Here is a 6,614-nt window from a genome sequence, read left to right on the forward strand (position 1 = left end):
CGCTGAATTAACGCCAGGGGGGTTGACTCAGCCTGTCATCCTTCCGAGGTCGGCTAATTGAGTACCAGTTCACTGGTAATTCCCTGTTTGTCGTTAAAGGCGGCAAAAAGGGTTGGCGTCAGGAAGGGCATCCGGCCGTAAAACATTGCTTCAAAAAGGGGACCGAAAAACAACAACAACCACGGTCCCCGAAAAAGGCCAACCCCCGCTTGCGGGGAAAAATGGCCTCTAAAGGTGGTTTTTTTTATTTAAATAAAGTTCATGTTCCCCTATAATCTTTATTCAACGTATTCTGCAATACCTTCCGGTTAGGTTGGGATACCACCGGGATTCCCACCGGCCTTGCAGCACCCACCCTGTTGCCTCCTCACAACCTGGCTTCAATGTTTTGTCTCTTTGAAAAAAAATTGAATTTTCAAAAAATTTGGATTAATTTGAAAAAAAAAGGTTTTGGATTTATTTGAAGTCACCTTTGCTTTTTCATTGTATTCTCTCTCCGAAGAACGTTTCCATGTTTCAGGGTGGGACAGATAGACGGCATTGGCCTATTAATATGGAGATGATTTACCACAATATACTCAGTTGTGATGACATGGTTTTACCAGACCTTTAAAATTGATCTGGAAGAGCGTCGTGACATAATGATTGGCTATCCAGAGGTATACTGTAAGCCTTTCGTGTGTCGACCAGTCTCTTTAATTAAGTTAATGCTTTTATCAAAATCCTGAAAATGACTTGATATAGTAATATCCAGCACTGCGTGTGCTACAATGAGAATCTCTCGAGTTTGAAATAATTTCTCATTTATTTTCAACATTTTTATGAAAAAATATTTTGTTTCAGTCGAACCATTGTTTGGTTTTAAAGAGATTTTTTTGTTTCAGGTTTTATTGTGAAAGTGAAGGTGAAGTCTGAGTTTGGAGATGAATCAACTTTTCAAGACACAGGTCTGAACCACAACAAAATTCTGCTTGTGCCATTGGCAGACATTGATGAGTGCACATTGTATGGGAGCTTGTTCTCTCTCTCTCTCTGTCTCTCTGTCTGTCTTTCTGTCTCTCTCTCTTTCCTTTCCCCCACCCCCACCTCCCCCCACCCTCTATCTACTTGACTTAAGGGTGTCAAACAACTTGAATACCCAGCTCAATATTAAACCAAATTCGTTCAACACGATGAAACATCACAATATTTGTCGAGATATTTCTGGGGAATATGCACTTATTGACGGCTGTGACGAAATCATTCGGTTACAATCTTGCAATCCCATTGATGGAGATAACATCAAAACACAACGGCATGACTTTGTTCTTACAAATGTTGATAGGAAGCTGATGGTTGATCCTGAACTCATCCATTGTCCTCCGAGAGGTAAGCATTGCAACTCTCAACAAGAAACAGCAAGAAGCGATTGCAGACCCTCGCCAACACGTGTTTTTATTGATTTTAAGGCTTTTGTGTGAAAACAAATATGGCCGCCTAACCAGGTGACCAATGACGTCATCATTATTTTATTTATTTTTCTCCACCAATGTATCCCGAGATGATGCTCAAGGCATTTCATCTTGATCGGATGAGGTTTTGGACTTGTTAAATTATAACGTCATAATGGAGGCACCTATGACATCATCCTGAACCTTCAGTCACGTGAAAAAGTAAGTACACCCCATGTAAAGTTTTGACTTTTAAAACATATTTCAACATACAGCTATTTTATCTTCATTTCAACAATATTGATAGATAAAGGTTATATAATATAACAAATATCATGAAACATTTACATTTGTCGTCTGTTGTATAATTTAAATAAACGTCAATGCAAATTTTGCATGTGGAAAAAGTAAATACACCCCGACATTTATCACTACTTCAAATACCTAAAATTAGAATCAGGTGCACCAGCTCAGGTGCAAATGATTAGAACATCGTTAGAGAGGATCTTGGAGAAACCTGTCTTATTTAAACCTCAGACATTTAATTTGGTTTGCTCTTTGTTGTTGAAGTGTGCGGCGTCACCATGCCTCGATCAAAAGAGCTCGCTGAGGCCTTCAGAAAGAAGGTGGAAGATGCCTACGAGTCTGGGAAGGAATTTAAAAAGATCTCCAAACAATTTGAAATCAATCATTCGACTGTCTGGAAGATCATCTCCAAGTGGAGAAAATTCCAAACAACTGCCAACATGTTCAGGCCAGGCCGCCCCAGCAAGTTCAGCCCGAAAGCAGACCGCAAGATGCTGAAAGAAGTCTCTAAGAACCCCAGAATGTCAACACGGGACCTACAGGTGGCTCTTGCCACTGTCGATGTCAAAGTGCACGAGTCTACCATTAGAAAGAGGCTGCACAAATTTGATCTGCATGGGAGGTGTGCCAGGAGGAAACCTTTGCTGTCCAGAAAGAACATCAGGGCAAGACTAAAGTTTGCCAATGACCACCTCGGCAAAGACCAGCTCTTCTGGAACAATGTTCTCTGGACAGATGAGTCAAAGGTAGAGCTATTTGGCCACAGTACCAGAAGACATGTTTGGCGAAAACCAAAGACAGCATTTGACCACAAGAACCTGATACCAACTGTAAAGCATGGTGGTGGAAATATTATGGTTTGGGGCAGCTTTGCTGCATCAGGGCCTGGGCAGCTCACCATCATAGAATCCACTTTGAATTCTTCATTGTACCAGAGGGTGCTTGAGGATAATGTGAGGCCATCTCTCGGAAAGTTGAAGCTCAACCGAAGGTGGACCTCGCAACATGACAATGACCCTAAACATACCAGTAAATCCACCAAGGAATGGCTGAAAAGAAAGAAATTGAGGGTTCTGGAATGGCCAAGTCAAAGCCTGGATCTAAATCCCATCGAGATGTTGTGGGGGGATTTGAAACGAGCTGCACATGCAAGAAACCCCTCAAACATCATGCAGCTGAAAGAATTCTGCATGGAGGAGTGGGCAAAAATTTCTCCCAGTCGATGTGAGAGACTGGCAGACAGTTGTACAAAACGCCTACTTGAGGTTGCTTCTGCCAAAGGGGTGCAATACCACCTATTACAGCCAAGGGTGAACTTACTTTTTCCACATACGAAATTTGCATTTATGTTTATTTAAATTATACAGTGGACTACAAAATTTAAATACAACACCAACAGGCATTTTAAGGCCATTTTCCCTGCAAGAGTGGGGGTTAGCCTTGCGGTCCCCATGACAATGTTCTCCATTTTGCCCTATTTTCTGCATCTACCCTTGTTAACCCCCTTGCCCACATTTCTTCTTCGACCATCTTTAGCCAAGTCTTTCTCGGTCTTCCCCATCCTCTCCTTCCTTCTGCATTCATTTCCATCACTCTTTTCAACCAGTTACTTTCATCCTTCCTCAACACATGACCAAACCATCTCAACCTATTCCTCTTCACAGCACCAATCACAGGCTCTATTCCTATCATCTATCGCAATTCATCATTTGTTCTCTCTCTCTCTGTCTCTCTGTCTTTCTGTCTCTCACTTTCCTTTCCCCCACCCCCACCTTGATAAGGGGAGCGCCGACCCCCGAATCCACAACAGTCACATGGTCTCCCCAACAGTCTCCCCAAATTGTCACGTGGTTTGATTAGCAGCGTTCGCTGCATTGAGCCTTCGTCGCCTTAGCGCTCGCTCCAAACACCATTGACCAGTGTTGCGGTTTTAGAACCCTCACTTTGTAAATAATTCTTGTAAATATTCCATTATTAAAAGGTTAAAGGTCGCACCCTTAATTAGTCCATATGCAACACGTAGGTCACCTTAGAAATCTCAGTTATTTCCTTATTATGTGTCTAGATAAGGCCGTGTTCCCAATAGTTGAATCTGCGTTGCATTAATCAAATAGGATAGGCCCCATTCTCTCATTTCCCAATCGCTCTCTCCAAACGGCGCCATTATGCGCCCCTACAGACGGTGCCTTGTCCCTCCCAATTCTGTTACGCGCCTTGGTTAGCGTTCGCCTTGGCCGCCATTGACCATGCGGTCGGCTCGAGAAAAAAGCGGGGCGGTACAACAAGAGCAAGCATTTAGCTCTCAATATTGCTGAAATGAAGATCAAATTGCTGGATGTTGAAATATGTTGAAAAAGTCAAAACTTTACATGGGGTGTACTTACTTTTTCACGTGACTGTATGTTATCCCGCATGGAGATTTCTTTACAATGAGCCATGTCTCAATTTTTTTCTATGCAGCGCTTTCAGAGATAAAGAGGTGCATTTTTTCGGTTTTTCCAAGATGGTGACTGTACCACATGACATATGACGTCATAATTATCATTTAAAACTTATACAGGAGGAGACACACCTATGGTGAAAATGTCCTGTCAATCGGACCAACGGTTGCAGAGAAAATCATATTTATTGTGTGCGGACAAACAGACAGACAAACTGACTCAAATGCAATACCCTCGAGCAAGGGTAATAATATTTGTGCGTTCGCCATGTACGTAGCAGGGTGCGCCAAAGTGCTTGGAGTGGAATGCGCTTCTATCTTTCTTTCTTTTTCCTCTCGTGAAGTGGTTGCACTTGCTATTTGTTAACAGCCAGAAACTTCTTCAGGACGTACCAGCCCAGTGATGCCTTCCTCAAGATCAACTAAATGCAATGTGCAAGCACACCCTTTGATCATAGGATGAGATCACAGTTACCACACGGTCCCTTATACAAGTGATGATCACATTCTGCCTGACATTATTGTCACAATGACAACATCTGATGCAAATTGCTTCTTCTACATCCACCTTGTATATCACAAGCACATTTGTATATCATTGGGTCTTTCCCGTCCATCCATGCGTTAATACATCCGTCCTCAACTATATTTCTGGCATATAGGGACCCTATTTTGTTCATACTTGGCACAAAGGCAACACATGAAGATATATACTGCATGTGCAAATAATTTTGATCCACAATGCGATCAAAGATGTCTGGCTGGTGGCTATTTTAGTTGTAAAAACAAAACCTGATGTTGAAAACCCCAATAATCACTCTGATCTGAGGCTGTGTAACATGCGTGAGGTAAAAGTTGGGGAAAACGTCTCATCTATCTATAATTCCAGTAATCTCTGTGTGTGTGTCTGTGTGTGTGTCTGTGTGTATGCGACCGCTGTTTCTCGACAACTACCGGTCCGATATACTTGAAACTTGCCAGGTATATTGCTGGGGACCCGAGGATGTGCCTTTTCAAGGTTTCATATTAATCGGAGAAGTAGTTACCGAGCTATGGCGATTTCTTTACCAAACTCCGCAAGCCGTTCGCTTTGAACCAAACCATTTCATGTAAATAGAGGGGGGGGATTGTCACCGTACTCGCAAGCCGTTCGCTTTGGACCAAACCATTTCATGTAAATAGAGGGGGGGGATTGTCACCGTACTCGCAAGCCGTTCGCTTTGGACCAAACCATTTCATGTAAATAGAGGGGGGGGATTGTCACCGTACTCGCAAGCCGTTCGCTTTGGCTTTGTGAATGGACCAAACCATTTCATGTAAATAGAGGGGGGGAGATAATTTTAGATATATATATATAGTACGGGCATGCCCTAGTTATTAAAATGGGCTTATCAAAAGGGAATTTCTTCAACCATTTCTCAAACATGCATTTACCGATCTTGTTCAAACTTGGCACACAGATCATGAATGATGGCTTACATATGCATGTCATTTTTTTTCCAAATCAGAACAATGGTGGCCGACTTTCAGCCAGTGTATTACTTAAATGTGTCTCCAACCATTTATTGGACAATGGACATGCATGGATGAATTTTGTTTACACTTGCCACATGGACAATACATGAGAGTATACATATGTAAAAGATTTTGTTTTGTAATCTGAGCAAAGATGGCCGACTGGCGGCCTTCAACTCTGCACAGAAAAATAACTAAAACCGCAGGGACTTCGACATTTCATGTCTTTTTCTCCTTGTTTTTTTGGTATTCATTTTATCTCTTTACTTAAATAACATGAGATCATATTGTTTGCAGATCTGGTTCATCCAGTGAAGATGGAAGATTTTCAAAGTGACTTATCTCAGAGTTCCCAGGATGCTTTGAGCAATGAGTGTGTAAAGCAGGAACCTTGTGCTTTTTCTCTCTGGGAGCTGAAGAATGCTCCGAAGAAGCGTGAAGGTAAGCAGAACCATGCACAGAACACACAGCACAGCTCCACTTGGTTTGGTTGATTATCAATGAAAGGCTTGAATTCAACATCATGTCGAAGGATTGATCAGTTTATACAGTGTGCACACAGTCAAGCTTGTGTCGCATCAATGGCTCTGACAAACGTCGCTGAGGCATCAGGAGCTTTGGCTGCTCCAGAAGATCGTTGAGCTTACTAAATGTATACTGCGTTCAATTAACTATTCTTTACTATGTTCAAAACCCAATAATCGATCTGAGGCCGAACAAGGCAGCACACTGGAGGTAAAAGGTGGGAAAACATCTCTTATAATTAAAATGGGTTTATTAAAAGGTAGAGGTAGGGATGGCAACATAGAGAGTAACCCAGTTTTAGGACCGGCAGAGAAGATAACTGAGAAGGAAGTTGAGGAAGCGATAAAAGCAATGAAGGGTAGAAAAGCGGGAGGGCCGACGGGAGTTGTGGGAGATAT

This window comes from Myxine glutinosa, chromosome 5, assembly GCF_964187855.1.
Source record: "Myxine glutinosa chromosome 5, kmMyxGlut1.1, whole genome shotgun sequence".
Taxonomy (NCBI): domain Eukaryota; kingdom Metazoa; phylum Chordata; class Myxini; order Myxiniformes; family Myxinidae; genus Myxine; species Myxine glutinosa.